Source organism: Bidens hawaiensis, unplaced genomic scaffold (assembly GCF_021521415.1).
Source record: "Bidens hawaiensis isolate Kalapana, Puna unplaced genomic scaffold, B.hawaiensis_p1.1 tig00042248_1, whole genome shotgun sequence".
Classification (NCBI taxonomy): Eukaryota; Viridiplantae; Streptophyta; class Magnoliopsida; order Asterales; family Asteraceae; genus Bidens; species Bidens hawaiensis.
Window position 1 is genome coordinate 59,951 of NW_027497470.1, and position 20,378 is coordinate 80,328.

A 20,378-nucleotide genomic window follows, 5' to 3' on the forward strand; every position below is an offset into this window, starting at 1 on the left:
TACTCAAAGTTATTCGAACCAATCCATCCATGAAAAAGCTTTTAAACTTTTTAGTTAATTTTGGTTTAAATATTTAAAAATGTTATGGGGTTGGCGGCTCAATAGCAAAGACAAAGTCTCTTTGAAATAGTTAATGGACCTCGGTTCAAGTCCGAGGAAATACAAAAAATTTGCCGAAAAAATATTTTATAAATGTTTTTGGGCACATGCTGGAATTGTACATTTTTTTTAATATTCCCTTTAACATTTATTTGCAATTCAAACATGGAATTTTTGTTTTTCGAGAGAATTTCAAGTAGAGCTGTACAAACCGGAATTTTTTTTCTCTTATTTCGGTATAGGTTGGAACCAGTTCTAGTTTCGGTTAGTCTTGATAAAAGTTGGTTTTTGTTGAGACCATACCGCAGAGTTCAAGCAGGTTTGAAGTAATATTATTTTAACTTAGATAGTATAAAATATAAAATATATAAATGAAGTTCATTTTTAACAGTGAAATAAAACTCATATGGTCAAAGCCATTCCAAAAATATGTTTCTAAAAGCCCGGTTCCAAACCCTTACTTGGCCCAAAAACACCAAACCGGCGGGCTAGTACGGTTCCTAACAGGCTCTTGTCAAACTGGTTTCAATACTTATTCTTGTACATTGTTATAAATCGGTACCGAAACTGTTTTTTCACCTCTATTGAGAAACATGCCTCGGAATAGTTTTTTTATGTTGGGCCGAATAATTGGCCCAGATTTAGGTAGTTATAAATGACTAAAAGATCGTAGTGAAACAACATAAATTTAGTATTTGAAAATTTGAAATTGCCAACTGCCCAACTTAGTTGGGTACCACTATTTTATATTTACTTTCAACATAAACGTTTATCTTTTTTACTTACTTTTAAAATATGACATTAAAACCTGCTATATTCTCCTCTTTGAAAAATTATTTTTTTGCAAATATTTATTAAGGAAAAACATTCAAAAACAGTTTATTCAAAAAAAAATGTTTTATAAAAAATAAATAAATGACGTTTTTTAATAAGAAAAAAAAATTAAAACGTTTTCTCTAAAAATATCAAAAATTGTTTTAATAGTATTTCTTTAAACTCTAAATATATAGTTTTCATAAATATAAAAGATAAAAATAGTGGATAAAATTTTTAAAAATGAAGAAGATTAAATGAATTTGAAGTGTACTTTTAATGAAATGGATTTAGAATATTAAAACTTGTTAATGTTGATGATTTTATTGTAAATGATTGAACTAATTTATATAAGGAATTTGAGTTTCATTAATTTTCCAATCAAACATGTTACTTTTGGAATTCATATCACAGTTCCAACATATTATGCACGATTGAAACATGTAACACCCATAAGGGCCCGTTAGTTTCACGGACTTTTTTTTAAAGGAATTGGAATTGGAATTGGAATTGGAATTGGAATGTAATGTTTGAGAATCCTTTTCATGTGTTTGGTTGATTAATATGTATTGGAATTGGAATCTTCTTTACTCTCGGGTTTTTTTTTTGAAGAACGAGGACAACGAAGGAAACATTTTAGTTTTTTTACATTTTTCGTTTTTTATTTATATTTTGAGTTATGATTTTTTTATTAATTTTTTTGAATTTTTTTTGGAGAGGCTTTTATTTTCCATAACAATCCTTTAAAATATGTGGGATTTTGAAATCCCATGAAATGTGGGATTTGATGGGATTTAGTTTCCATTCCCATTCTTTCATTTAATGAAACGAACATATCAATTCATGGGATTTAAAATCTCATTCCTTATAATTCCTTCCAAATCCTTGAAACGAACAGGACCTAAGAGTTTTTCTATGCCATTTTAACATGCGTTCTATAAAACAAGTTGAATAAATCTAATATCTATATACATGCATCTTTAACTTGATACATTTTGAATCAAAACGGTAATAATTATTTGGGTTTGACTTAACATCTAATTAAGCATGTGCTTGTTAAGATATATAAAATGAAATAGGATTAGAATCTTGGAACACTTTTGTCAATTTTGAAGCACACCAATGATTTAATCAAGATATATATTATAATGAGTTTGACATAAAATTTAAAATAACCTTTTTGTGATAAGAAGTTAAGAACTAATTTAACAAGGCGGCCATTTTCATAGCTACCTAATAAATAATGTTCCGGTTCATGGAGATATAATTGTGATCATGATATATAGCATTGTAAGTTGTAACTAAACATGTATAAATAGTCAATTAACTTTGTATAACCTTGATAATAAAATGTTTAAATTCGACTTGTTTCCACCTTTTAATATCTGATCTTGAATAGCTCATAACTGATACGGCTCGTTACACTCCTAACCCTTTATATATATGTCTTCAATTTCTACTACCTCTCTCAGACTCTCACCCCTCTTATTCTCCGTCCCATTCTACTATATCTAGGACTATATTTATTTGTATCTACTAATCGTGTCTTGTTCTATAAATCAATCTTGTTATGCTTTTTGTATCCGTGATATTATTACTAATTTGGTTTAATCTTCTATCACGAGTTGAAGGTGATATATCACTACTTCTATCATCCATCTATATGTTGTGAGCTTACTTGATGCCTTTTGGATGATGAAACTTATTTTGGTGAATAACGAACCCATTTGATGAAAATAACTACAATAAAAAATCTATAACTAAACCAAAAAATAATTTGAGAATGAGATATTAAATGATACTCATTCTCATTCCATGTGCCGACTATATTCATACCCATGGTAATCTCGACGTTGAACCAAAAACAATCTTAATTTTATAATATATTAAGAAAGAAAATGCTTAGTTGTGAATTTTTAATAGTAAGCCTAATTCATCCTATTTGACATTAAATATTTAAAAGATCAGTTTCTTACCTGGTTCTACTTCGAATATATATTGAATCGGGACTATTATTAGTATGTAATTGGATAACATTAAAAACTAATTTCTTAGACTTTACTTAATCTCGCTATCCAACGTTGTCCACCTTGATCTTAAAAACATCTTAAAAACGTTTTTATTGTGTACAAGCATGCTTCTTGTCATCTTATTATTATGTTATATCATCAACCCCTTTTTTCTCTAATAAACAGCCCACGAATAAAGCCCAACCATCCGGGACAACATAATGGCAAAAGGCGACGGCATATGTCGGCTATTGCTGACAGCGCTAGGGTAGCTCAAGCGCATCGTCTCTTGTTTTGGGAAAGGTAAAAGGCAACCACATACGCCAGCGATTGCATACAGCGTCTGGGCAATCCAAACCCATCATCTTCTATTTTAGGAAAAACTCACCACACAAATATTACTGTGATAAAACTCAATTGGAATCAAATTCGAACTTAAGACCCTGAGACTTTTAGCCCAAATCTTAACTTCCCCTCCAATATCAGTTTAGCTAAAGCTCATTCGAATGTCAACCTATAACTATGTTATTTTCAAAATCTCATTTCCACCATTTATCTACTTTTTAAAATGCGTACAAACTTTAATAAAAGCTTTCTAACTCCTTGATCTTTTAAGATAAAATTAACAAGCGGATTGTGAATCTTTTCACGATTACAAAACTCTTTATGTCACGATTTATGAAGCACAAACTTGCTATAATTTTAAAAGAAATAATAAATGAAGAGATCGGATCTCAAACCCATCCGCAGAGCCATACAAATCATAAGTTAGTCTTGGATGTCACCCGCGGGTCAAACATAATTATCCGCGGAGTTAAACAAATCACAAGTTAGTCTTAGATGTCACCTGTGGGTCAACCTTAGTCATTCACGGATCATCCCTAGACCCCTAGAAGCATATCCTTTAGCTTAAAAGAAGTCCGCAGACGTCGCCCACAGGCAGAATACTTGTCATCCTTGGGGAGGAGACAAACAGTACATAACTGATAATCCTTTAACCAATCACAGATCAAGATTCCTTGATGGTGACAGCCAGGACAAAAGAATTGCGGGTACACGTTAGACCAATCATAAGACGCCAACATTGTACCTCCAGCTGACGGTCTCCAGCTGTCATAGCCAATCAGAAGCCTTGCACGTGCTTTCACATGAGAATAGAAGGTTCTCTCGAAGGTGATAACCTGGTTAATCATTCTCTACTTCTCTGGCTATAAATACCTCACTTGAACCAAATGTTTGGAAATCCTCATTCTCTCACTCTTACGATTATTATTCTCTCGTAACTCATACTAATTGACACGTTGGATGGTGGTTACGAGAAGACACCCCCCCCTCTATTTCGCTTCTCGCAATGAGCTCATGATGTTGTATTTTACAGGCGCAGAAGATTTGGACTCGTAGAGATCAGATCTGACCATAACTCCCAATCGAAATATTAGCTTAACCTTGCTAGAGTTAAACTAGTGTTTCTTCAATAAACATCTCTAAAATTTTCATTGCTGGAGTTAAACTAACGTTTCTTTAATAAACATCTCTAATATTTTCAGAGTTTTGACCGTTTCTAATACCTTAGTCCTTAGATGATAAATACTTAATTTGTAATAGTTTCTTATAAGAAAAATCTATTGTCTATTTTATTTGTTTAACAAAACAAGCATATGCATGCCAACAGCCCATCACCATTTTTGTGAGGTGGTTAGATATTTTACCCTAGGTTCACATAAAGGTTTCTTTCGTTTAATTATCGCGGGTTCAAGTCTCATTCATGTGTCATATTCTCATATTTAAATCTGGGTGAATCATTACTAGATATGAATTAGTCCTTACGAGTTACGGAATGAAGCCCCTGAAAGTTTTTCAAAGGTTTAGCAAGTGTGAGTCTAAAAAGAAAATCTACCTACAAACATTAATTTATGACCATGATAATAACAACATTTTAAAAATTATTTGAAGTCGTGTGCTCGTTCCCAATTCAGTAACGTGACCGATAATTTTTATCTTAAACTTGTAACAACTTGATATATATATATATATTATAAGTATGTGCCTATGTGGTTTATCGACTAAATTAAATAAGACGTGTATGACACACAGTGGCGGCTCTTGTTTCTAACATCCGAAAAGGTACAACTTAATACAATTTGCTGCTTCTATAGATGTAACATACTTAATTGTAAACATGTGACATCACGACATGGATATACATATATACTGTACCGTTTACAGTTTCACCAATTGTGTTTTATTTTCTTTTTTTAAATGCAAGTATTCACCGGTGATTAAATATCCGATAACAGCTAGTTGTTTTATGAAAAACTGTAATACTGTATTCACTGAATATGAATAAATGTGTTATAATGAATCAAATGTTTATTAAATATTTTATAGGGGAAGGTTCATATACATTTTAGTATTAACATGAGAACGTAAGAAATAATACCAATTTATAAAAAAATGAGAACGTAAGAAACAATACCAATCTACATAAACAATTATTTATAATTACAAAGAAAAAAACCTAAAAAAAATAATACCAGCAAACACTTATAACAGCAAAAGAAAAAATCTAAGAATAACAACAAAATATAAATCAGCAAATACTTATAACGTCTCATAATCGAAAATTAGCAAATACAAACAAAAAATAACACAAAACACCTATAAAAATAAACCTAATAATAACAGCAAATGGGTTCTCACTGTTTTCTTGTTAAGAATAAAATGCATTTAATCATGTTTCATATTTTGTAATTCTCATTAAACTCGCCATGCGCTTGTAAACATATATGTGAAGCTTCAGATGGTTTACATGCAAATATAAAAACATCTATAAAATTCGAAAAAATTAGTTTATTATTATTACGATGGTTTTAAAAAAGTTGATTAATGATAAGTTTATGTTCGTCCGTTTAATAATTGAACGAACATGACAAAAAATTCGTTTGGTAAGCTTAACAAACGAACACAAACAGAGGCCGCGTCTATTCAGTTATGTTCATAAGCGTTCGATAGTATGTTCGTTCATTTACATTCGTCCCTGTTACGTCTGTTTACGTGCGGTTACAAACTCAAGGCAATTTGCTGATCATGTAGATGTCACATACTTGCAAACATGTGACATCAGGACGTGGATATACATACTTTATAGTTTCACCGATTCGTGTATTTTTTCGTGTATTTTTTTTATAAGCACAAGTATTCACTGGTATATATCCTATTATAGCTAGTTGTTTTATGGAAAACGGTATTCATTGAATATGAAAATATGAAATATAGTGAATACATGTATTAAACGATGAATCAAATGTTTATTAAATATTTTGTAATTCTCACTAAACTCGCCGCTTGGAAACAAATATGTGAAGCTTTAGATGGGTCATTAAACAACTAGGAATTACATGTAAATATCAAAACAATTATAAAATTGGAAAATTTTATTTTATGATTATTACGTTGGCTATTATAATAAGTTGATTAATGACGAGTTTAGGTTAAATGTAAACTTGATTATACAAATGTACATGGGACTAGGTTATAAGGGTTGTAAACCAACCGAACATCCGGCGAACCGTTCATTGGAAATTAGTTCGTTTATGCTCGTCTGTTTAATAATTGAACGAACATGAACAAAGAATTTTGTTCAGTAAGCTTAACGAACGAACACGAACAGAGGCCGCATCCGTTTAGTTGTGTTTGTAGGCGTTCGGTGATGTGTTCGTTTAGATGCGTTCGTTAATATTCATTCACGTTTGTTCGGTTACATTCATTTAAGCCGGTCCAGCTACGTTCATTTAGGTCCATATGATTACAACTCAAAATAATTTGCTGTCACATGCTTGCAAACACGTGACATCACGACATGGATGTACATACTTTTACAGTTTACCAACTGTGTATTTTTTTTTATAAATACAATTATATATTCACTGGTAAACATCCTACGGTCTTCATAGTCATAGCTAGTTGTTTATGATTATTACTATGCTTTTTATAATAAGTTGATGAATGACGAGTTCAGGTTAATTAAAAGAAAACTTAATTATACAAATGTACATGAGATTAGACTAGAGCTATAAACGAACCGAACGTTCGGCTAACTGTCCAGTAAGAAGTTCGTTTATGTTCATCCATTTAATAATTGAACTACATGAGCAAAGAATTTCATTTGGTTGTAAGCTAAACAAACGAACACGAATAGAGGCTGCGGCCATTCAATTATGTTTATGAACGTTCAGTAATGTGCTCGTATAGGTTCGTTCATTAACGTTCTTTAATGTTCATTTACATTCTCCTCGTTAAGTTCGTTTACATATATATTTTCATTTGTTAGAATTTCACTATTGCTATTTTTTTAGTTTATATAGTTATGTTTATGATTACTATATTAATTTTTTTTTTAATTTATGTGATGTACTTCCGAATTCTGGGTGATTTATGATCATTATTATTCTCAAATTAATACATGTCGTTTGTGTTCTTTTATGTTTTGTGTCTGATAGTGTCCTTTAGTGTCAGGTAACGTTCACTTGTGTTCTTAATTTGTATTTCAAATTAATACAAACGAAACAGACACGGCATACAGTTTGATAAAGTGTGTGTGAACCGTTCGTTTGCCCGAAAAAAGCTTAACGGACGAACAAGAACAAGGTTTTGCCTAGTTTGGTTATCAAGTTGTTATTAGAAATTTAGGGGTTGAAGTTATCAAGTTGTCAAAGTATTACATATATAGCTGCTGGAAATGGAAGAGGTGCCATGTTTTGTAGCATTTTGGCAATTCTCAAAAGTGTGAGGCGTGTATAGTGAGAAGATGATCAAGAGTAGGAGATCGTCAAAAACACAAAATGAAGTGACTATAAATCATATATTTGGTGAAGAGCAATATGAAGAAGATTAGGCAATCCTTGTTTATTGGAGTTATTAACGATTCCACTAGCAGATTTCGATACCCCAAGTGTCGGTGGCGGTGTTAGTACCAGCCTACCCGGCCAAACCGAAGACCCAAACCGATTGTGAGAGCATCGTCGGCCAGGACACGTAATGTTTAGAGGTCAAAATTTTTTAATATTTTTTATATATACATTTAAAAATATAAAACTTATAAAATATAATTTGATCTTTACCATTTAATAATTATTGGACCCAACACTTTTTGTATCCATAATCTATTTAATCAAGTTTAAATTATTGAGTTCAAACTAAAACTAAAAACTAAGAAAATAAAATAAAAAACAAATGCAAAACAAAAGAAATAGCGGCCAATTGAAATTCCTCTTAGCTTTTTCCGTCTTTGCGAATGCTGAACAAAACATGAACAACGACCAACCCAGCCGACCACCATTGTTGGTCCATCGTTGACCACCAGGCTCATTCACGGTTGACCAAGCCGATCACCAAGGACTAAGCAATATTGTTTCCCCCCAATGTTAAGACTTAGGAGAGATTCACAAATCATCGATTAATTGTTAGTTGTTTTGATATTTGATTTTAATAGTATATTCTTCTATGTTTATTGTTATAACATTAAGCGTCGTTTAAAAAATTAGCTTATATATTTCGTTACTCGTTAGGGCTATGAGCATTTTTATTTCGGTTTGGCTGAGGTATTAAATTCTCGGAGGCGACCCTACCTATTGTGCCCCGAGTATCCTTACAAATTCTAAAGTTTCAAAAATATCTTGTTATACCTTGTGTTATGATTATTGATCTTCAAGCATTACATCTCTCCTAAAAGCAAATAGTGCGTTAAGTTGTTCATCAAAGTATATATATTACTAGGTTTTATCAAGCATTACGGGGATCATTTTACATTTTTTGTTTATAATATTTATATATTTTTTATTATTATTTAATATATTGTAATGAAGTTAATAATATAGGTTTGATGATGAAAAGTTTAACAAGTAAATGAGATGTTATAATTGTTTAAAAGCTATCTGTGTTTGGTAAGACCCATGATCTGCTTATTTTTTTTATTATAAAATTGTTTCTTAATTATAATATTATCTTTTTTTCAAAAATCAGATATTAAAGTCTAATATTCCTATTTTATAGGATTTTCATATCAAATATTTGATAAGATTAGTTTTTAATTTAATGAGATGCTATAACCCGTTTAATGGCTATCTGGGTTTGGTGAGACCCATAACTGTGAATTTGGGTCAAATGCATGAAAAGTCTCCATTTACAAATAAAGCAATCTGGTAACTTGAAAGAAGATGATGAGCAACTAAAGAGCTTTTAAAAATTTCGTTTATATATTTAATATTTTTTAAAGATTTTTAGATTCTGTGCCTTGACAAATATCCATAATCTAGAAAATATAGATAATAATAAATATATCATGACATGCATTGGCCTCGATTTTGCATTTTCCATAGAAACCAATATGTTCATTGAAAAGTAAAAAAGCATGAAAGTATTGTTGTCGCTTTCTATGAGTTTTATTTGGAAATTTTCCATTTTTGTTAGTTTCTTTTAGATTTCTCTCTATTTATTTTTTTTACAATCAATTGACTTTCGGAGTAATCCAATAACATAAAGCAACCTAAACGCTTATGATCACAGACAACACTAAATGAATCAAACTTACTATTTTCTGTTCTGAGAAAAACTTGTCGCCCAAAGACTGACTACAATATTTTTTTAAGATTTCTGTATCTTTATTTAATTAGAACTTATCTTGATCAACATTTAACTTTTTACATTCATTTTATGTTCACCTTCCTTTTTAAATGGATTACATTACTAAACCATTATATGAAAACTTGTATTATTCATTGATCTTCATTATGGGAACTTTTGAGAAAGAAGTAAAAAAAAAGACCATATGTAATTTGGAAATCCAGTTGTTCTCCGTGTGAAATTTCTTTATGCACGAAGACTTGGTGTAGCTGCAGAATAAAAAAAGAATACAAGAACACGACGGGAAAATCAAAACATTTAGAACATGTATAAAGGTATATGATTCGTTTTAGAAAATTATCGTTGTGGCTAACATTGTTGTTCAAAAAGGTAATGGTTTAAAGCTCGTTCAGAACAAACTTGTTTGAAATATGTTTGTTCATAATATAGTTGATCAGCTTGAGTCAAGATTAGCTTGCCTTGTGGCTCGGTTAAGTTAAACGCAAATTTTAATGTATATAAGTTATAACTCATTCTTATTATAAATAATGACCACATAATATGGTCTTAACATCAATATTAATTTTAATTAAGTCTTAAAATAAACATTAAAAATGTTACTTTTAATTTGAACAAGTTGGCTCGAGCACAAATTTTATTTGTTAATCCCAACCCAATGGTTATGAAACACAGGTGTGATACTTTAACAAAATGGTTAATCTTTTAACGAGAATCAAAAGACAAGAAAACATAAAAGTTAATGCAAATCAAATCTAACTCGTTTGAAAGTAGTGCGTTGAGAGACCATTCCATGATCTTTATATGCATGCTTTAAATATTTAATCAAAAAGAAAAAAATCAATAATACCCCACTAAGCTAATTATTAATAAATAATAGACTTCTAGAAGTCACATATACAAACAAAATTGCTCCACTAATGAATGATAAAAGTAAAACCAACATTTCATTAATTACTATACAACTAATCCATGTATATATAAACCCATACATACCCACCATAGGCAAGGTTCAAGTTCATAAACAAAACCCTCATTAGCAATCTACTTTGAAGCCTTCATAATCATGGCTAGTAAAGATCATTCATATTATCTTGATGATGAATCAGATACTGTTTCTCTCTGTGATCTTCTTGTTCAAAGTGATGATTATGATCACAACACTACAGCTTTTGAAGACTCCATGAAAGCCGATGAAAGCTTCGAGTTTTTCACACAAGAATGGGTGAAAAACATAAAGATTTCAACTTTTTCCCAAACAAAGAATCCATTTTTTGTGGAAATTTGATTATTCCCAATAAACCCATCTCAAGAAACACTCAAGAATTCAAGAAACATGATCATGCAAGCAGCAAAGTTGATCAAGAATGGTTGAAAAATGATAAAGACTTCAACTTTTTCCCACACAAAGATGACATTTTTGGTGGAAACTTGATGATTCCCAAAATACCCTTGTCAAAAAACACTCAAGAATTCAAGAAGCATGATCTTAAAAGCACCAAAGATGATCAAGATTCTGGTTCTTGCCGAATAGTGAGTATGCAAAGTTAATGTCCATGAACAAGGGGAGAAATCATGGTGGCAGGCATGAAACGAAGAGGGTGTTTCCGGCATCGGGTTCGATGAAATCAAGGTGGTACTATTATGGGTTTGGCTTGGCTGGGATCCCTACAGAGATGGACATGACTGCCATTAAAAGCAGGCAAAACCGAAGCCGGAAAAGCCATTCGGGTAGCTTGCAAGGCGGCGACGGGACGGAGGAGAGTGGTGGTTTTAGGCAGGGGAAAAGGTTGAGTAGGTTGATTAGAGATTTGAGTTGTGATGGCCAAACACAAGCCAACTCTATGGTGAAGTCTTCCCTTGTTTATGTTCCGAGGGTTTAAGGATTTTCTATGTCAATTTTTTGATTTTTTTGCACATAAGTTTGGGAGAAGTTATGATCACAATCATGTTCCAAGATAGAAGTTTAGATGGTTTCTAGCTTGAGATCATACACAATTTGATGTTGGTAATTAATGTTTTGACTATAAGTTTGAACCAGTTATCAAACCATGGGTCCCTTGTTTCAAGAAGTTATGGCTAGTGTGGAGTCGGAATTAATGAATTCTGAAGGCACCTCATAGTGTTAAAATATTAATCATAACATGAAAATATTTAAAATCATGTAACCTGAACATAATTTGTAATCTCTGTTTATCTAAACAAATTAACAGGATATAAATAAATGGCAAGGGTGTTGTAAAAAAATACAAACGGATAAAGAAGTTGATAAGTCGACATGTTAATTTATGTACAACATGAATATGCCCCATTTAGCTATGTACTAAACATGTCAAAATAGAACATGATCCGTTATCACACAAAATAGACATGATAACCCAAAGTTAAATTATTTTCATGTCTAGTTTGTATCACATTATTAGATATTAAAACCCTCGATGTTAAAAGAAGATAAGAAAGAAAACAAATAGAACAATCTCATAGTAATGACCTAAGTAAATTACCTCAATGGACTATGTGGTATTATGAAATTTCAATTTTTGTTTTTAAGTATATAAAAACTAAGATTAAAGTCTTTAGTGTCTGCTATAGATGCACACATATCGTTCTTGGCAATTTGGCATGGCCGATACCCTATATTGGGTGTTAGTTTTTATAAATAACCATTTTACACCTTGTTTAAAAAATATGTACACTAACAAATATTATCAAAACACCTCACCTTCTTCACGTTCTCTTCATCTTCGCCAAGCCAAGGAAAATGCTGGTGCCAGATCTGGGAATTACGAAAGATGGAGCTACAGACTCGAAGTTAATTAAGCAAGATTTGATGAATCGTGATCTTTTGGGTTGTATATCCTATACAAATAAAAAATCAACACTCATTTGTTCCCACCCCGGTACAGCAAGAGCTCATTGCCGAAAAAAAATGTGAAGTGATTGTTGAGGCCATCAAGCGTTGAAAATGAAGTGACAAAATAGCTATCATTAGTAGAGACGTTGGCGAGGGGTTTTTGAATGAGAATGGTGGCTATTGACGTTGGCGAGGGGTTAGATGGCATGATCCTTGATCAACTTTAAGTCTCCTTAGGGTTCTTTCAAGAGCCCACTTTGCATTTTTCATTTATATGTTTGTTCTATATTGTCATTTAAACCATTAAAAAAAGTTCGACTATAGTATTTCATTAAAAGTGTCAGAAAAAAGTATTTATTTTACTTTTAATATTAAGGTGTAGAGTTTATCGGATAGGAAATGGGAACACTGTGAGTGTAGAAGTGAGAAGATCCGCAAAGATGGTGATTTGTTCGACTTCAAGAAAAGAAAAACATCGCCCACTCTATCGGAAAGTTTATGGCATGATGGTGAGAACGTGACAACACCCTTATTGCTCACTTTATAAAAGTGGTAAATGTTACCTTTTTCTTGGGTTAAAATATGAATATGGGCATGAACAAAATACACTAAAATATTATTTCAATTAAAATGCTCAGTTTACTGTCCACTTTACTGTCAAATAATAGAGAAATCATTAGTATTATTAAATGGTTGATTCTCTTTTTGAGACTTTATATTTAACAAATCATTATTTCTGATTATATTTGCTATCCAACTCTCTAGGATGACGTATTACGGCTTGGAAGCTTCGGACAGAAGACTCTTGATTTTTCAATCAAGATAACAAGATAACACTTGACATTAACTACTTTTAACATGCGTGGTTCACAACCGGATCGAAAGCATTATTGACAATAACAGAACATGTAACAGTAGGGTGTAAATGTGTTAGAAATCTTCGTGATGTTCCAAATCGACTAGTTAAAAGCTCAAAACCAAATTAAAGAGCCTAAGCTCAGGCTTACTTGTTGAGCTCGAGTAAGTTTATGAGCCTAAATGAGACATGGTCTATTCATATAGTTTTTATTTGATATATTAAATATAAATTTATATAATAGTTATTTGTAAAAATACTAAAAAAAATAATGTAACAATATATACACATTAAGCTATATAACAAAATTATAACTACAGCTATATGCACACACATATATAACTAATAATTGTTTATAAATGAATTAATAAATAATAAATGAGTCAAGCTCTAGCTTGAAAAATAAAGCTCGCATAATTTGAGCTTTAAAATAAAACTTGAAACAAGTCGAGCTCAAGTTCAAGTTCAAGTTCTCGCCAAATTAAACGAGCCAAATTTAAGATCTCGTAAGCTAACCAAGCCAAGTTCGAAATAATGTGAGCTTATTCTCGACCAGACCTGTTTACACACCTATATAGGGAATGAATGTCTTCTAGATCTACAAGTCACTTTATTTGTACTACTATTACATGTTATTCCATATTGATAATGGCGTGTTCAACTTTACATACATTAATACGAGTTTAATTTTCACTCCAAGAACTTGGAACACTAAAATTTCGCCCTCTCTCTTCTAGAGAAGGCTGCACGGTTTCATTAACGACCTATAAAACTATATCATGACATTGATTGTTATCGATCTTTATTGAAAAAAATGAATATTGGTTTTAAATAATCCCAACTATGGCCTATTGGTAAATATCAATCCTAACTTTACACTTGACTGCTGACCGTCCCAACTATTAATGTACTTATTTTTAACGGGCCGCGACTAACAGATGTTAACTCCGTTAGTGATTTGCTGACGTGGCCATCCCAGCTGTCAAAAAACTTCTTACGTGGCAGATTATGCGGCGGCTGACTGTGTATTAAGATCTTAGGTGTCAATTGGCACTTTATTTAACCAGTTCCGGCTCGTGGTTATTACCATTTGAACCCTAAAACACAAATCAGATGAATTGAAGAACCCTAAAACACCAAATCGATCAATTGAACAACAATCGATAGATGGAATTGAGCTCATCATCCACTTCTTCATCTCGTGGCAAGAAAAACCCTAAAAGGTTTAAGCTTGATGTTGACGGAAATGTCTATTGCAATCATGATATCCTTGCAATTCCTAGAGTTGCTGGACGTAGAAGTGTTCGAAAAGGGGATGAGTTTTATGGTTGCCCTTTATGGCCAGTAAGTACGATTATTTACGTATCATGCCTTTAATTACAAATCTGATTAGGTTGAATTGATTTTATGAGTAGAACGAAGATTGTAAATTCTTCATGTGGAAAAAAGAAATTGATGAATTCTTGAAGCAACGTGGACAATGCAACTGCAATATAAGAAAAGATCCAGAATTTGAAGAAATGAAGATAGAGAATTTGAAGCTGCAGATCATTATTTTGCAAGAAGAGATTAGGAACCTGAAACAACAGTTGTCAATGAAGTCCAATTGGAAGACTATATGTGTTTTAGGTTTAGTAGTCGTTGTCATAGCTATATGGTTGATATTACATATGTGAAATATATGTTAATGGCAATCTATGGAATCTTTGTTAGTAATGTTAATGTATGGAACCTTTGTTATGGAATCCTAGTTGTTAATCTAATCTTTGTTATGGAATCTTGGTTGTTAATCTAATCTTATTTTATTGCATTTTCCCCTAATGTTGATTGTAACAAAACAAGTCAGTCATCATATACAAAAAGTAAAACCGCTCTTAAAAAAACATTAATAAAAAGTCAAACAGCAGGTTAAAAACCAGTAATTCATGAGTGTATAAATGAAAGCTACAATGAAAATTAAAAACCTTGGTTTTTCTTGAACAAACCAATACATCTTTGCATATAAATGACCACTTGGAACAAAGATAATATAAATGGCCATTTTGACCCTATAAGCATAATCTGCTGCTGCAATTTAAACAAACAAACTTATGTTGCTGCAATAAGTTGACCAAACATGTACATTATTGATCATTTTGACCTTATAAGCATAATGGCCATTAATGACCATTGTGACCCTATAAGCATATCTGCTGCTGCAATTTAAACAAACATACTTATGCAGCTGCAATAAGTTGACCAAACATAGGCATTAATGATCATTTTGACCCTATAAGCATAATGCCCATTAATGACCATTTAACCCTATATACATGATATAGGCCAAGCATTTGCTGCAAACATACACAATCTGGCAAACATTTTTGACCAAACTTTAACAAACATTTGAGATAAATGTCCACAATCTGGCTAACAAATGTCCACAATCTATAAACATACACATGCTATACTACAATTGAGATAACATCTACTGTACACAATTTTGATAATTTGACCAAGTATCTGCTGCAAACATGCACAATCTGGCCAAACATCCACAATCTATCCAAACTTTTTTGACCAAACACATTCTTGACATGCATGACATGTTCATAAATGACCATTTTGACCCTAAATGAAATGACCATGCTGCAACCAGAATAAATACATCCTGTTGCAACTAGTCAAGGGCCAATCTAAACAAACAAACAAAAGCTAAGTTTAACAAAATGTATAACATACTACAAACATGATATGCATACACAATTTCATCAAACACATAAAATAAGTTTACCATCATACATAGTTGTTCAAAAGCTAAGTTTAACAAAATACATTCAAAGGTTTAAAAACCATAAGTTTCATTCATCAAACCAAAAAACATGAGATCTTCCTACCATCAAGCATCATTCACTTTGGTCTTCCCCTTTGTGCTTCCCCTTGTCCTTTTAGAAGCAGTTGAGTGTTGTGGTTGACTTAACTGGTCTGGTTGAGTTGATTTTTGGGAAGCTTGAGTTGACTTTTTCTTTGCTTGATAGAACCTTCCTTTTGGCAACCCCCTTGGCCTCTTAGAACCTGATAACTGTTGTGTTACATGAGTTGACTTTTCTGAAACTTGAGTTGACTTTTCAGAAGCTTGAGTTGACTTTTCAAAAGCTTTGGTTGATCTCCCCTTTGGCCTTCCCCTTGACCTTTTAACACCACCACCTTCAACAATGGCTTTACCCTTAGCCTTTAAAGGCATTTTCTTATGTTGTGCAATGTTGACTTGCAATAACTATATTTCATCTGAACTCCATGCTTTTTTCAACTTCCCTGGTCTCTTGGGATCTTCATGTGGATCTCTCTTTCGGTTTTTCTTTGGTCGTCCAGGCATAGCTTTGACTGGAGGTGGGTCAAGAGGATAATAGACAACTGGCCAATACTTTTCACTAGGCAAAGGTGGAATTGTGAACTGATAAGACTTCAAGTATTGCTCCTTAAGGTAACTTTCATGAACAAACTCTTCAGAATTCCTTTTAATAAAACCTGCCACTGCACATGCATGCTTACATGGTATACCAGATAATTCCCACCTTCTGCAAGTACATGTTTTGTTACCTATATCCACTGAAACATCATCAAAATCACTTACTTGAAAAACAGTAGGGATGATGGGAATACTTTACATTTATGGGCCCAATTTTTCTCTTTATCAAGCTTCTTTTGCACCATAGGACACACAATCACATCTTTTTTTAACATTTCTGTGTACCTTATAGTCAGCCTACTCATTACTGAAACCCTAATATCCTCTTACATGTCAATGATATGCTTAGATCTTGCCTGAACTATGGTTCCATTAAAGGTCTCTGCCATGTTGTTGACTATTACATCACATTTTGTATGAGTGTCAAGAAAACACATTGAAAAACATTTAGGGTTCTGTTTGACATAAGCTTCCATTGCATCAGGTGGCAACTCTAACATATCCTTGATAGCAACATTGTAATCAGCTTTAGTATAAGCCCTGCAAGCCCTCCAGTAAAATTCCTTAAACTCTTCACCCTTGTACTATTTATGCCAGTTTGCAAAGATATGCCTTGCACAGTTTCTGTGTTCAGCATTCTTCCACACCAAATGTACAGCATTAACCAATCCCTATTATATCATTATAAATGTTAGAATGTATATGTAAATGTGACAACTAACATACCTAAAATATAGATATACCTTTTGCCCTTATGAAATGAACAATACAAACTAAATGGACACCGTTCCACACAGTTGATACCTAATCTCCCGCCTCTGTTCTTGTTACTGTCACTAATGAATAGATTTCTACCATTTGTCGCAGCATATTTCCTAACATCATCTTTAAAAGCATCCCTACTAGGGAACCTTATTCCCAACAACCCACTTGAAATTGTCCCACTTAGTTTGGTTACCTACAACTGGAACATCTTGTCTGTACTTGTTCCCTATGATGTTATCATCTTCACTCTCTCCAGGTGAGTTAACATCACCATTTGAATCCTCATAACTACTATATGTATCTAAATATGAGGGCCCTGCATCAGCACCTCCTTTCAAGCAGTCCTCAACCAATTTACCAGCATCTCCAGATTCTTTCAAACACTCCTCAAGCACCATCTTTTGGGTTGCAACAACCTCTTCACATACTTGTTTTCTTGCAACAATTGACTCTCTCAGTTCTTCATCATCAGATCCATCATCATCCAAATTTGCATTGTAAGACTCATCATCAGAATCATCACAATCTTCATCTGACTCATCTGAGCTACTATCAATTAGTGGTGAAGTATTTATAGTTGGTGGTAGTTGAAATTTGGTAGTTGGAGTTAACTGTCTTCTTGCATTAGCCTTGGTGATGCCTACTTGTTTTCTTGCTGTAAGTTTGCTGTACCTCCCAGGGCTCAAGCAAGATCCAGTTTGTGTTACATAAATGGTTGGATGGGATTAAAGGTTAGTATGCACTGTTGGATGAGATAGAGGGCTAGTGGGCTGAATAATGGGTTGGGCTTCAGTGTTAGTTGGCTGGGCTTGAGGGTTATTGGGCTGAATAATGGGTTGGGTAGTGGGTTGGGCTTCAATGTTAGTTGGCTGGGCTTGAAGGGTAGTGGGCTGGGATTCAAGGTTGCCTAGTAGCTCAAAATACGAAAGCTTATCAATATCTAACCCTAATGATGTTGTTTTTCCCCTAACATACCTTAATCTTGGAGGATTGACATCAAATTTCCCACCAGTCTTGAAGTCGATGTTGATGTTATCACCCATCGGAGTTCAATCGTCGAGCAATTAGGGTTTGTTCTTCGTCTAAAGAAATTAGGGCTTGTTCTTCGTTGAGTAAAAGAGGAATCTGTTTTGTTTTTTGTTTATGTTACACTTAAAAAGATCTTAATAATCCTTAGTACACAGTCAGCCGCCACGTAATCTGCCACGTAAGAAGTTTTTTGACAGCTGGGATGGCCACATCAGCAAATCACTAACAGAGTTAACATCCGTTAGTCGCGGCCCGTTAAAAATAAATACATCAATAGTTGGGACGGTCAGCAGGCAAGTGTAAAGTTATGACTGATATTTACCAATAGGCCACAGTTGGGATTATTTAAAACCAATATTCCAAAAAAAACATTTAATTATTCTTATAAAATACAAATTTAGGTATCGTTAAACATTTTCAAAGTTTTTTAATGGATTTCTGCATGTGAAAACAAATGGAGAAGGAAGGAGACAAATGTGACCTATGGCATTTTGCCAACAGAATCGATAAACCAAAACAAATATGGTACGTGAATTAGATTTATATAATAACATATTATTTAATGATTTGACTTTTTTGATTGTTTGTAATTTGTATTACTTGTTTTTTTCTTTTTGTAAACTAATCATGTTTCTTCTAAAAATGTGGTGGGAAAAATAATTATTTGTATTAGTGTATTTTCTTCATGTTTGAGATTGAGTTTAAAAAATGCTTATTGATTTGTTGGTGTTTTTAAAAAGCCAATAAATTAAAATGTGTTTGTCAATTACAAAAATCTTTTCTATTTTAATTTTTTGAAAAGGTTAAAAAGCAGTTTCAAAAGCCCCAAATCTTAGCTTTTCAAAATGGCTTTTTGAAAAAGCCAATAAACTAATAAACATTTTTTCAAACTCAATCCCAAACACCTTTTTATATATAATAATTAGGAAGTTTGGTGTCGCTAAGTACCGATTGGGTCACCTGGCGGCACCGTATTGGTCATTATCATTTTTTTTAGTTCCGCTACTGTAACAAATATGATAGACTGAATTCGCGTAGACTCACAACCTTAATGACCGTGACCAACAATGTTCAGGTTTTATCAACGTCCAAGTTTACCGACCGACGCCACCCATTGGCCCACCTCAATTTTTTATACCATTTTTTAGCTTCGGTACCTTAACGAATGCAACCTAGACTGACCGAATTCGTGTCGAGTTACCAACTAAAGGCCCTGGACCGACAACGCTTGGGTTTCACCACTGCCTGGGTTTACCCACCAGAAAAATGCCGAATATTTTATTTTTCTATATGCTAATTTGACAAATTAACATTTGGGTTTAACGCTTAGGTTTTACCAACGTAGTCTATACCTTAACGATCAATCGATATGTTTTAATTCACGTCGACTTACCGTTGTAACACTTGAGGTATTACATCTGGGATTCAATGCTGGGGTTTTACCAGCTATCCCGACGCAACGCACAGGATAAACACTAGTTATTGATAATTTATGTCAAATACAACTCAATTAATTTCAATAAAATGTATATGGACACAGTAAAGAAAAGTCAAGCAAATTGTATATTTTGATTTATATTCAATATTAAATTAAAAAATTATTAATTTTAGAAAATGGATTGGTCCTTTTTTTTATGAGTACAATAGTTTTAGAAGAACTCAAGAATATTTATCAATGTGAGATATAACATAAATACACCAACTCACACTATCTCGGATCCAAGGACAAGGCATCAATATCATGGAGTAGAGCCTCCGTCCTATACGAGTGGGCGTCAAACCGGAAAAGCTGATGTGAAATAAAAAAACAAACCAAAATAACTGAACCGAAACAAAAATCAATGTTTGGTTTTATGTTTTGTTGAA